This window comes from Canis lupus, chromosome 1 (assembly GCF_003254725.2).
Source record: "Canis lupus dingo isolate Sandy chromosome 1, ASM325472v2, whole genome shotgun sequence".
NCBI classification, from domain to species: domain Eukaryota; kingdom Metazoa; phylum Chordata; class Mammalia; order Carnivora; family Canidae; genus Canis; species Canis lupus.
The window spans coordinates 36,741,768-36,756,357 of record NC_064243.1 but is presented as its reverse complement, the minus strand read 5'-3'; the positions used below and the strand labels follow the sequence as shown (position 1 = coordinate 36,756,357).

Here is a 14,590-nt window from a genome sequence, read left to right as displayed (position 1 = left end):
AAATACCATCACCCACTTGCAAGAAAACTGCTTTTGGTGATGTGGAAGAGACATTTTCTTCTCATCAAAGAACTCCATGTTCCACCATACTTTTTAGTCTCCTTGCAATGATGGAGTTCCTCGTTCTGGTAAATGTATTGGAGGAGTTCACTGAGAGGACATGACCTCTGGTTGGCCTATGAGCTGAACCTGGGCAATCAGATGCTGCTCATCCCCTTCCCTGTCCTTGGAATTTACCCTCTGCCTCTTGTTCTGCAGTGGGAGCTGCCCAATGACCCCTTGAGATAGTAGGATGTTGTTGGGACCATCTGGATATTATATGTAACTAAACCCAGTCAAGCCCTCTATATAAACTCTTAAGATTCTGGCAGGTGAATGTGGAGACCTACTCCTCTTGTGACTACCCAAGACAAGCTTCATGTATAAGTTCCCTTGCTTAGTAAACCTGCCACCTAACAATCTGGAATGGTCTGTCTCCTTTGGCCTCTCCCTGCCCTCCTTGTAAAGAGCTGGCTTTAGATTTTGATTTCCTGAGGTTGTGGACTAACAAAGAGGAATAGGTGATACTTTTATGCTGAGGTGTTTGAGAGCTGGTTTGGGAGTCTCCCTTTGCCTCTTCCCTACCAACAGCTACCATGTGCTCCACCAGTCCAGCTGCAAGTTGACTGAACTTCAACCAATCTGGAGCCATAAGCATCCATGTGGAATAAAGTCCCTGCCTGTCTCCACCAGATAGGTCACATAAAAGAGAAACACACTCTTGTTATGTTAAGTCACTGAGGTTTTAGAGTTGTTGTTACTACATCATAGCCCATCCTGTCCTTATTAATCAAGGGAGGCCATTAGAGAGTTTTCGATTATGGGGATGGCAGCCCCATCAAATAGGGGAGAGCCCCAACTTCTGCTGGCAAAGGAGGTTTAGTAGGTATTTTTTCCTGAAAACTACAGTTGATAATTTAACTAAGTACTTTGCCACTTGCATGCCACGAACGATCAATATTCATATTTCTGTTGGCAGTGAAGTCATCATTGCCTTCAGATCTAACTAGGTTAGATGAACTGTCCTCAGTGCCTAAACCTGATAGTCTGCTTCCTGGAATCCCTTATAATATCAGATTCTTTTGGTAAGAAGAAACAATCTTCATTTGAGGAATCTTGCTGGCAAAAAATTCTGGGGAAAAAAATGGCTTCCAGATTTGTAAAATGTTCTAGATCAGAGATGGTATTGACTTGCCAAAAGAATTCCAGCCTTTGCCAAGTATTTCTCTTTAAATTATGTTCTCAGCTTATTGTGAATACCCATTATTTGTTTTTCTGCATCTATTAATGTGAGAATCACTGTTAAAATGTTATTGGCTAGCAGAAAGTTTGAGATATTAAATGCTTGTGGTACATGATAAAAATGATCGATATGGAGGATGTCTTATGCTTAGGATTGTTGCCATCTTATGCTGGGTTCTTCTCAAGGATAATGGACTTGCCTATTCGATTCCAAGTTTACAGTATATTGAACAGTGCCTAGAATATAATGTGCTCGCTAAAAGTTATTGAATGACTGACTAAATAAATGTGCATTTCAGCATCTTAAAAACATGTATTGAAAGAACAGTATAGGCCAGCTCTGGGCTACAATTCAAAGAATAAAGATGACCTTAAGGAATTACAGAAAGAAAGTTGAGGGAAAAATTATAAATACAAATTTTGAATTTATTGTGTACAGGGAGCTATCAGAACACAGAAGAAACCCAAACAATATCTGATCAGAGTCTTGAAATACTGGCAGGAATTTTTTGGGTAAAGTGGAGGTGAGAAAAGAGGGTATTGCTGTAGAAAGAGGAAATAGCATAATGCCCTAGAGAAACTATACGCAGTTCACAAATTTTGGAGAATAATGTTGGAAGGTGGAAAGGGCAAAGAGCCAGGCTGAAGATGCAAGCAGAAGCTATTCTCATATTGGAGCTCAGTGCACTGGTCCATGCTTCCCAACTGTTTTTAACGCTATGACCCTTCTTCCCCATCTAACCTAGAATGCCAATTATGTAAACCAAATAAAAATAAAATGTTATTAGTATATTTTTAATGCTCAACATTTATATAATACAGAGGACAGTGAGAATAATGTGTATTTTTATGAAATAGAGACTTTGATCTGAGAAATTGTATATAAGATATTTGTGCATTTTTAGTACAGTTTAAAATATTTTAAATTTATGTATGTATGCATGTGCATACATGCAGATCAAGTGAAAAATTCAGATCAAGTGAAAAATTACTTCTACAAAATAATAGGGGTTTGAAAAATTCTACTCTAGGTGATACACAACTATTAAGTTTTTTTGTAATCAAGAAAAGACCAAAACAGTCAGCTTGCATTTTAGAGAGAAGAAGCCTAGAGCCAGTGTGGATATATATGTAAAGAGAGAGGAGACTGTGGCTGGGGGACCTGATGCTTACTGGATGTCTGTAAGTGCACCTTCCTTCTTGGCCTCCTTTTCATTTAGGTTAGAACCATGTGACCATGACCAGTTTGGATCAACTTTGTCACTTCCAGGCTGAATCAGAAAAAAATGAGTGCAGTTACTCTATCCTGTCTCTTCCTTTTTTGCAAGGCAGTCTTGGGTACTACTGTTGAGACAATGTTCTCACAAGTTGGAAACAGCCTGAACTGTTGTCATGACACAGAGGACAGTGACCATAGAGAATCAACTCTCTCCCACTGGCCCTTGAGTGAGAGAGAAATAAACCTGTACTCTGTTATGCCATGGAGATTTCAGACTTAGTTTCTTATCAGCATAACCTACAGCCAATGGACTCATAAGATAATAAGGGATGCAAAGCAGAGATTGAAGAGAGGGGAAAATTGGAAAAAAATTAGTATCGAATTGGCAACAATTTGTAATTGATTTAATTGAGGGATTAGGGAATGGAAGGCATATAAATGACTGTAGATGTTAGGCTTGAGCAACTATGCATGAACATGTAATCAAAATACAGAAATAGAATATAGTATTAAATGAGTTTATATTTATATTTCATTTGTAAAAGTACTTTTCTCAGTTCCAGCTGCATAGTAACTCAATAGATAATTTTTTTCTTCTATTCTTAAAATTCACATCATTTTATGTACCATAAAGACATTTAGCAAAGGGCTAATTTTCTTAAATCTTTTATAAATTATTATTATAAAACTAATAATTGTTCTGCCTTGAAAATTGGAACTTAATGAAAACAGGGAAAAAGTCATTTGCAGTACCAACCCTGTCTATCAAGTTTCTGTATCTACAAACAAGCTCAACAATTTCACCCACCAGGCACTTATGGCTGCTCTTTGCGGTGTTTGCAGCAAGCCTTCTGAACCCTACTTGCTTGTTTCTGATTTACTTCCTTTCATTCTGTTTCACAAAACCAGAAACTGGAGAGTGGGCCAGTTTGAAAGGAGATCAGAAATGGGCTAGGTAGTGAGGCCCCTTGGGCTAATTCCTGCTCATTGCCAGTGGAGGGTTTGTACAAGCCAGGTGCCACCCCTGTTAACAGGTTGACTTCTTTTGCCATGCCTTTTTGTTTGTTTGTTTTCATATACTTGAAGTCATATTATATATTCAATTTAGAAACTTATTTTTACTAAATTTCTCAACCTACATTTTTCCATCGCTACTGCATTTTTACTTAATACACTTTATTTATGGCTGTAATCCCATTTTATCTTGTGAATATATAATAATTTGCCCTGCCTTTCCTGTACTTTTAAACTTTTAGGTTTTTTTCACCTTTGCTGTTTTTATTTTAGTTTTTTATTACTGTTAGTCATGATGTAATGAACAACTTGATGTCTAAGGCTTTGTGTAATTAAGCCTATTTTGTGGGGAGGGGTGCCTGGATGTTCAGTTGGTTAAGTTCTTGACTTGGTTTGGGCTCAGGTCATCACCTCAGGGCTCTGAGAATCAGCCCCACAGTAGGATTCTGTGCTGAGCACAGAATCGGTTTGAGATTATCTCTCTCCCTCCCCCTCTCCCCACTCATGCATGCTCTCTCTCTCTCTCTCTTTTTCTCAGACAAATAAATAAATAAAACTGTTAAGAAAAAAAAAAAGACTATTTTGGGGCGAGGAATGCCAGGAGTGAAATTCCTGCATCAAGGATAAGGCTGCTGCATAAATATTGCAAGTTCTTTCTGAAACTGATCTGATAATTTATATGCCAAAATTAATGATTAGATTTCCCTCTTCATACCATAAGGATTTCATTAAAAAGTAAAAATAAACATACGAATATATGTACAAACTATTGTTTTTCTGAACCATGTAAGGTAAATTGCAACCATGATGTCCCTTTACCTCTTAAATAACCACTATAATTGCTAAAATCAGGATATTAACAATATTAATCAATTATTATTATCAAATCTTCAGACCTTCTTTATATTTTACCAGCTGTCCCCATTACTACCTGAAAAGCAGAAAAAAATAAACGATATATATGTATACATATATATACCTGTATATACTGGGAGTGATGAAACACATATGGTAAAAGGTTAACAGCGGGGAATCTGGGTGCAGGATATACAGGAATTTTTGGATTATTCTTGCAAATTTTCTGAAATTTTTTCAAAATAAAAATGACAAAAGAAAATAATCAATGATCAGAAATAAAAACCTCTCCCACACTAAAGTTTTTCTCTACTTACTGTTGGTACAATTTTAATACCAGCATTTAGTTAATAGTTTTAGTAGTAATAATATATGATAGTCCACAATAAGGATTTTTATTTATAAGTTATGTGGTATCATGATTATGGGAGCATCACTAGAAACGTTTAAATGGGATACGACAAGGCTAAAGCTTAAATTAATTGTCCTTTCATTTAGAATCACTGCTCTGCAAAATAATCATGCACTCAAAATCATTTTAATGCATGTTTGTAATGAGTATTACCACAAATCTGCATTAAAATCGTTGTTCAATTCAACGTAATGCTTATTCAGTGAAAACCTGAAGGTCTCAAGATGTTAATTTTCTTATTGATTTGCACATTCAGTGTGTGTCAGACATATATATTAATAGTCAGGGTTTATGTTGGGTTCATTGACTTTTATTAAGCACTTCCAATTTGCTAAGTGCTACATACATGATAGGAGACAGTCACTGTTTATTTTCAAGGTGCTTTCCTAAGATTGAATAATAAAGACAGCTTGAGCAAAGCTGGCCCTGTGCCAGGCTTTAATAAGGCTACCACCCATCTCCTCCTTCTTCCAGATGGGGAGGAGGGGGTGGGTAACACGTGCTGCTTGGGGATGTGGGAAGAGACCGCAGGTGAGTGCGGGTGCACCTCCTCTCTGTAAGCAGCTTCCTCAGCTGTCATCTCTTCTTCAGGAAAGTCATTTATTTGGTGTTGTGCAGTCATTTAGAGGACAGTTCTCTGTGGCTCACCTCAGGATGACTTTGCAAAAGCAAGGAACTCTGGAAATGATGCAGGCAGAGTTTGGCCTCTGCCGGAGCTGTGTGGCAGATGGCAGCTTTGGGAGGCAAGAGGCTTGGCTGGGTTTGGTCTGGCCAGCAACCCTGGACAGCAAGGAGATGCTCAGAGAGCAGAGGAATTCCCATCTCTCTCTCCTGGCCATCTTGATCTATCTAGCCTGACACTTACCTAGTTAGCCAAAGTTTTCCCTGAATAATCTGAATTCACAGCGGCTCTCCTTTCATTGACTCTCAAGGGTTTAGCTGTGGGCTTTATTCTACTTTCAAAGTCTTGCCTTGGCCTGGATTCATGCCTTTGTTGCCTTGCTTGAAGGGTGTGTGCCTCGGTATTCAATTAGGTATAAAATCTCCCTCTTTCTTCAGAGACCAGGAGCAAGAGTTCAGTGGTGCAGGGTTCAACTCCAGGTTCTTTCTTCTACTCCAACTCTAAGACTTTGGAGAAGTATTTAAGCTCTTTTAGCCTGAGCTTCTGTGTCTGTTAACATAATAAGAAGAAGCTTTTATTACAATGGTTACTTCTACCTACACCTCTCTTCTTCAGGACCTTGCCCTTGGGATTCTGGATTAGATGGAAGTAAATTGAATAGACTAAATAAACAATTGGGAGATTTCACTAAACTTATTATACGTCTCGGAACGTAGGTGATACGTAGTGATGGTTACAGGCTCACACAGAAGAGAAAACTTTCATTAGCATTGTGTAGATGTGTTCCTACCTAACAGAACAAAGTCTCTCACTATGCCTTCTTCCTCCACTCTTTTCACTCTGTAATAATAGGCACCCTCTAAATAATTGTAGCCAAATGGGAAGCTACCCTTCCAGAGTTTCTGGACTAAAGTTCAACTTTGTGCTTTAGGACAGATGGGTCTACAGTAACCTCAATTTTATATATTGGTACGACTGGAGGCAATGGCTGAGTTCTACCAGATGGCCACAATATTTTACAGAGAGGAAAGACTCAGGAAGTAAAATAATTAGGACAACAAAAAGGACAAGAGTAAAGGAACCATGTGGCTATTCCAGGCGATTCTATCTCGAAATCCAGGGCCACACAGGTTGAGTATCACACAACCATCTTTGATGCCCCTGGGAATATTGCCAGATACGTAATTTGGACACAAAGGAAAGTTTCAGAATTTTTTTTTCCTGTTGGTTAGTTTTGTCCCAAATTCATTTGATTATTAAAAATTTTGTGATTGTTATTATAACTCAGTAATAACAGGAGCCTGAATCTTTATATTGTGAAACTCTTCGACATCCACATATAAAAGTGACAAATACTACAGTTCCTGTGTTGAGAAAATGTTAGCTGTTTTTATTATTACAAATGTCATATGCATTACTGAATCCTGCCACATGTGAAATATGGCTCCTCCCAAAGCTTGATGAACCAGTCAAATTACTCTAGCACCCTTACTTATACATTTACCAATAAACTGAATCTGCATATTTAAACTACTTGCATTTCCTACAAACCAAACCTCTGCCATTCCCAATCATCAAGCTTACCAAGCTCGGGCTACATCAAAACTAGTAGAATCATGTGACAATTCTACACATTTCTTTCTTTCATGAAAGCCAGCATACTCTAATTTCTCCTTTCTGTTTACCTTCTTTGATTTTTACGAAGAAGTGAAGTGTGGGTCTGGGTGCTTTCTCAGTTTTTCAGCCTAATCAGAGTTGAGGATCTTTGCTAGAAGGGAGAAGGCAAGTCAAGGCAAACTGTGTGAACATGTAATTTATGATTTCAAATTTCCACATCTACTACACTTGACTCCATTGTAGTTTAAAGTCATTTTCTCCCATGTCAGATTAAAATGTATAAATTCTGTTTATCCTTAGAAGTAGGCATCTGAGCCTGTAGGGGCCAGGAGAGAGGTTCTTCAGAAATATCTATCACATAAGGTCTGGGGATCTTAGGAGCCAGGTGTTGATATGAGCAAATTTGAAGTAACATCCACAGGAACTGCTGACAAAACCGCTTAACTCTTCTCATCTGCCTCTTGTCTACTGACTAGTCTTGTAAATACCACTGCACCACGTGGGGGTTGACCCCTAAATGGCAGGTGTTGGTCAGTAGCCCTCTGTGCCCTTGGTGGTGAGTGACTCTCTTCCACAGGCCTGCGTACTGTTACCTGATATTCAGGTAGGTATCAGCCAACCTCATTGCTTAGATTGTGTAGCTAGAGGCATAACTTGGAAGGATTCTTCTCTTGGCAGTTTCCTCAACCTTACTGGGGCTTTAACATCAAAATGCAAGTCATAGAAAATCAAACAGAGTGGGATTTACATGTTCTGGAACAAGACGGTTGCTCCTGTTTTATTTGCTTCACTCAAAGGGCTTTGATGAAGGATGTTTTGATGAGACTGTTTCTCTGAACAGTTGGAACATCCATATAAATGATTGTTCTACAGCTTTAAAGGAAATTCTCTCATACCAACTCACAAGTTCTTTTTACCCAGCTCTAATTACATAAATTGTTATATAAACAGATGTCTGTTACACTAAAGTCTACTTCACTTGGGAACTCAAATCTTTCTGAGTTCATATGCCAGTGGGCTAAAAGAAGCATCTTTTGATGTTACCAAGGAACATTTTATGCCGTCAGGATGTGAGCAGAAAGGCAGTCATCAATCAGGCTCCTTTGCCTTCATGCTCCAAGGAACAGAGAGAAAAGACCCAGAAGAGAGAGCACACTACAAGTCTCGGCTTGATCCCTAACGGAACTCTTTATCTTGGTTAAATTAATTCCTTTTCCCAAAGTACACACTTTTGTCAGTGTCTCCTCTATAACTGTGATAAAGACAATAATATATAAAAGACTTTCCTCTGCAGAGTTTTATTGATCTTTATAAGAAAGTCACGAAATAGGTAAAGGAGAAACTGTGGTCTTCCATTAGACAAAGACTCATATTTCAAAGCCACAGTGCTAACACCAATTCATTCATTCACTCACTTATTCATTCATGCATGCATGCATGAAACAAGTATTTTTTTATTGTTTACTATGCACCAGGCACTGTTTTTGCTTCTACAGAATGAATGACTACAAACAGACCTGAGCATTGCCCTCAAAAAACTTACAGTTGAGGAAGCAGACATTAATCAATTAATAAGAAGAAGTTGACAGGATGCTTTAGTGGCTTAGTTGGTCAAGTGTCTCCCTCTTGATGATGGCTCAGGTCATGATCTCAGGATCACGAGATTGAGCCCTGAATCAGGCTCTGTCCTAAGCATGGAACCTGCTTAAGATTCTCTCTCTCCAGGGAGACAACCACAAGAAACTTAATCATAGGGAGCAAACTGAGGATTGCTGGAGGGGAGGGGGTAAGAAGACGGGGTAACCGGGTGATGGACATTAAGGAGGGCACGTGATGTAATGAGCACTGGGTGTTGTATAAGAAACAATAATACATTACATGTTAATTAATGAATTTAAATGAAAAACAATAAGGGAGGAAAAAAAAGATTCTCTGTCTTTCCTTCCCTCTGTCTCTCCCCTCCACTCTCTCTCTAAAAAAAAAAATAATAATAATAATAGTTGATAATTATAAGCCATGGTAAGCTTATGATTTGAAAGTATAAGAATTATAAGGGTATATAAGAAAGATACTGAAAAGGATCCGTCCAAGAAATGAATTTTGGGTTGAGTCTGAATAATGTGTAGGGTTTGCTTAGGGTGGAGCAGGTCAAGGGAACACATGAGGTAGGGCAAAATACATTATGCTTTGTGATCCTGAAAAAGACCAACTTGACAGGAACTTTACCAGGGAGAAGGCAGGGGGGTAAGACAGAAGAGGGGTCAGAGGCAAGGGATCAGATTGAGAATAGCTTTATGTGTCATGTTCAGACTTTTTCCTCATTCTAAGAGCAATATGACAATACTATAGATATATATTTTTTGAAAAGACACATAACCAGACATGTATTTTTAGAAGTAAGTCTGAGTATAGTGTAACTAATCAGCAGGAGGGATCAAAAGTGAATGGGAATTACTAGCAAGTTGGCATTCTGTAGTCGGTTGTCTGTGAAGGAAAGACTGGAGTTCTAACTAGATCTGGATAGAGGGGCATGAACAGATTTTTATGGATATTTAGATAAAGTTTAGAGGCGAGTTTCCTTAGCATCTCCTACCTTGAGAACCTGGATAGAGTCCTCTTTTAGGATGCTCTGCAACACGACCTGCTGGAGCTGATGGTCTTCAGCTTTATATCTGAGGGCAACCTCTCAGTTATGCTCTCTTTGGAGCTCCAAGCACTGGCTGCAGCTGCTGCCTTGGTCCACGTATTAGTAGACACTTAAAGACTCTGAGCCTACCTGAGACGCAGAAGCATGGCATTTCTTGGCTTCTATCTCCAAATCCATCAATTTTTCTGTACCTGATCCCACCCTTGCCTGTGATCTTAGGAGCAGAAACATCCCTTTATTTGCTGAAGGTTGACCTGGGCTTCTGTGGGCTGGACCTCTTTCCCTGTCTTCTGCCCCAGGACCAACACTTCACGTCTTGCCTTCCACCAACGTCTGAACGCATTTTTGCCTCTGCCCACTTCTTTCTCGACGGTCTGTGATTCACTCATTTCTCTTTCTGCAATGTCCCCTGGCTGCCACCCTGTGCCACCAGTCAAGGCCACGGGACCACAATTTGTGTCCACTCTCTTCCCACACAAGTCATTCCTGCTCAGTTTTCCACTATTTCACTAACAATCTCCTGGATATCAAGTCTGCTCTGTAATCATCAGAGCATGTTTTTGAATAATTCCCCAGCATTTGATGTTATTAACTACTTCCTCCTTTCAAAACTCCTCTTTGGGCTTCCACGACACTACTCTTTGCTGGTTGCCTCTTTTCCCTCTGATGATTCCTTGCTACAAGGTTTCTCCCATTTTCCTATTGTGACTTCATTATTGGCCTAACGTTACATTCCAGGGTACCTCCCTTTTCCCTGCTGCGACATGTGATGCTCCATTAGTTTTGACTATCACACACATGTTGTACTCACAAAAGGAAATTTCTAGCCTATACTTCAGTCCTTGATGCCAGTATTTTCTTTGTAAGGTGATGTGCACACCTATACTTAAACACCAAAAAACTGAAATTAAACAAAAACAAAAACAAACCCCCCAAACTCTTATGCCGTATATTTAAGATATTAATGATAAGAAGTGAACTGTCTTAGTCCTTTTCACTGGACATATTCAAGCTGAGTATAGACAACCATGTCTTGGATATACTATAGAGAAAAGCCAAACATTGAAAAGGGGGATAAAGTTAAATGAAACCTTTTTTAAGGACTCATGCAACCTGGAATTTAATCATTCAAATGCCTTATATGGACATGATGACGGTGATACATTTGGCATTCACATATTTAGTTTTATTAATTCTCTGTATATCCTTGTTATTTAAGTATTATGTCTGTATTTCTTGTGTGAACAGAAAGAGGACAAATTATCCATAATCACATGGCAGAATATAGGTGGCAGAGCTGAGAGTTGGAGATTTTATTTATCTCCTGACTCCAAACCCCATAACTTTCATATGACAACAGATGCTTCTTTGATGCCTAAGTATTATTTCTTCAACAGGATTGTTATCTTTTGAAGAACGATGAAAATAGACATTTATTATTTTAATCCCTTAGAACGCCTTGTCACTGTTCTGAGTGCAGGTGTAGATTTAGATTTCATGAGGGTTGAAGCTTGTAAAAAATTCGAGGTGCCGCTCTTAGGAAAAATGTATAAATTTATGAAGATACCTTCTGTGGCTTTGGCAGGGGCCCATACATTTGGGGGGCCCTGAAACTTAAACCTCATTAGTCTAATTACATGAATTGCAGAACTTATACTTGTTACCTAAACAGAATGATGTGTATCCTAAACCATTAGAGAAAAGAGTAGAAAAGCCCATAGAGCCACAATTACTCTAACCATTTTAGCTGTTTCTAATCAGTGATGTGATACTTTGGATGGTTTCCAAAGGAATTAGCCTATTTGTCTAAAAGCTGAAGCTCTTCAGGAGTATGTGAAACTGGCGTTCAACACAGATTTATTTGTTAATATTTGCATGCCATTGGAAGTCATATTCTTCTCATTAGAAAGATATATTTGTAAGTATAACTTCTGAATGCTTCTTAGCCATCTGAGACAGACTTAGAAACCCAAGCAGAACTGTTGTCCTGTTCAGATAGTTTCTATGAGACAAGCCTCCAATGAGCAGATGTGAGAGATACTTTGACAACAAATGAAAGGTGAGGGGTTTGATCACAGTGATGGCCGGAAGCATGAAAGATAAATTAGGTACAAAGCAAGGAAGTTATTAAGAAGTGAGTGTTTTGAAGACCATGAAATATGTGCTCAGGCACCCTTGTTTACCATTACAGCTTGTTCTTGTCTAATATAGAATTGCTTGCTTTTCTCTGGAGTTCTAATCCAAAGTCACCCTGAAACGTAGCAACAAAGTTTATGCCTGAATGATTCACTTCCTTAACAGTGTGTCTTTTTAGTCATTACTGTAGGTAAGAGGATGAATGAAATAATATCGCCAGTTGTATTTCAGTCTTCAGGGAAATGGTGGATGGATGATTCTCTTGCTCCTTAAATTCCAACTTCAAAAATAGGCGGCTGAAAAAACCCTTACTTAAGCTTCCATCCTTGTTTTAAGAGGAAAGGAAAGAAATTAGCTGTCTTTGTTCAAGAAAGGTGTAGAAACATTCTTCCAGTGATAGCCAGCTGAAGACTGAGTGAGCTACCAGTGTTTGTTGAGAGTCAGCTACACTGAGGAGTTTGAACTTGGGACTAGCTAGACATATTGCTTATGTGCTACAGAAAGGGTTCAAACACTAGTGTGCCTTGGTGGTTTAGTAGTGAACGTAGCTGCCTTCCAAACACCAGTGAGTAGGTTTAACTGGATTATCTTCAAAGCAACTTTTAACTCTGTGAGATAGGTTTATTTTTTTATTTTTATTTTATATATTTTTTTATTGGATTTCAATTTGCCAACATATAACATAACACCCAGTGCTTATCCCGTCAAGTGCCTCCTTGTGAGATAGGTTTAAATAATGACTATTCCATGCTAAACAACAAAGTTTTGATTTAAAAAAGAATAAGAGAAAGAAACTTTGATGAGCTTTTGTTTTTCCATTTGTTCTTCTAATTGACATTTACCATTGTGCCAGTAACTGCACCAACATATAGCAAATAAACTGGTGAAGATTATGTCTCACGATAGATCCTAAGACATGTGCCAAGACATCACATGGTTTTGTTTCATGTGGAGCTGTCCATGCATTGCCAAGTAACATATTATTCAGGCATTGCATTTTACACTTGCCCTTGAAGCGATTCTTTAAACCACAGGAAAAAAAAAAGAAGAAGAAAGAATAGCTATAATTTAGGACATAAATAATCAATGCAATGAAACAAAGACTATGGATAGTGACAAATGAAGACAAGAATGCTGACTATAGATATTAATGCTGATCTTAAACAAAAAGATTCATAAAATAAAATGGGTACTTATATTTTCTGTCACCAGGCTTCAGTGAATTTCTGCTTTCAATAGCTGCACAAAGCCTTTTCTCCAAGTGCATATGAGGTTTTCATGTACTATGCTTACTAATGACCCAGAGTTCCTTATTTTGTCCAAGTAAAGATTATATAGAGCTTTTTCCATTTTACACTAGCAGCAGTTACTTCATTTTACACTATCAACAATTTGTTTAAGTAAATAAAAACAAAATAAGTAGAGACTATCTTCTTTGATACTGTGGACCAGGATTAAACATATTACCTTGTAATAATAGTCTTTATTGTCACCTGCCTGCTTTAATGAAAAGTAGATCAAGCAAAGTATGTGAGTTCTATTTCAAAAATTGTTATATGTTCCAAAAATTAACAATAATCATTATATTCAACTTGTATAAGACATTTTAAGTCTCATTGGAAACGATTATATTCCTCCAACATGATTTCTTTTAAGCCTGAAAATTAAAGCTGGGAAAAATTGCTGAATGATATTCTGTTAACTAATGATATTATTTATTACTATTACTTAGCTAATAGTGCTACTTGAAATCACAGTGAATGTGAAGTTATCATTTGCAAATCCTGTAGTGCTCTGTTATCCAAGAGAAAATGCAAAGGTGCACACATAAGACCCAGGAACTCTGTCAGTGGGATGTTCATAGTTCCCCAAAGAGAGAGATGAGGAACATGTTTACAAGTTCTTATAGTACCTCTCCTCACAGGGAGTATAGATTTTTCTCTTGAATCAGGCATGATATTTGTTACCAGGTATTTGTTTGGTGGCCTCAGTGAATGCTTATAGTTTGGTCTGTATGTATTTATTCATCCAAATATGTTGCTTATGATCTGATTACATTACTTATGAAGAAACTAAAGCATCAGACTGATTTCAATTTAGGGGCTCTATACATACACCATCTGTTAGAAAAATAATAGATCTTAATTTTTAACAATGACACTGTGTGTATTATCATCTCTGTATCATAAACAATCCCCAAACTTAGCAGTTTAGGACAATGACAGGTTGTTATCTCATGGTTTCTGTGTGTCATGAATTCAGGAGTAGCATGGTTGGGCAGTTCTGCCTCAGTGTCTCTCGTGAGCTGACAAGTGAAAAGTAACTTCTGTCTGGATAAAATAGACCTTTTAATTCATTTCTGGTCTCAAAGTAAGAAGTGAAAGAAATCTTTTGGGGCATTCTTCACCACTACTCAAAGGTCATAAAGGACCAGTGAACAAGAAGCAATCACAGATAGCCAAAGTTGCTCTGAGGGCAGATGATTGTGCTAGCTCTATCATCTATTGGAGACTAAATCTCTGATAGTTAAAGACAGAAAAGCTGACACTGGGAATTCTTCATTAGCCCATACAATTTTAAGGGGCTAGACTGGTCCCTGAACACAAATTCTTTTAACTTCTAGTAGAAGTGAAAGTAAATTTACTCTGGCCTATGCTCAATATTTGGAACAAAAAAGGACATATAATTACAAATATAGATATTTAAAACACAGTAAGTGAATATTATGAGTGATTGAAGGCTGACAATTTTGAGAATTTATGAAATGGAAAAATTCCATAAATAATA

The 14,590-nt window shown here is 37.9% G+C and overlaps 1 protein-coding gene across 4 annotated transcripts in view; it reads left to right on the top strand.

The window, feature by feature from the left end:
• EPM2A (EPM2A glucan phosphatase, laforin) overlaps positions 1–14,590 on the top strand; it is a 291,921-nt gene that overhangs the window by 208,880 nt on the left and 68,451 nt on the right. The window lies entirely within an intron of this gene.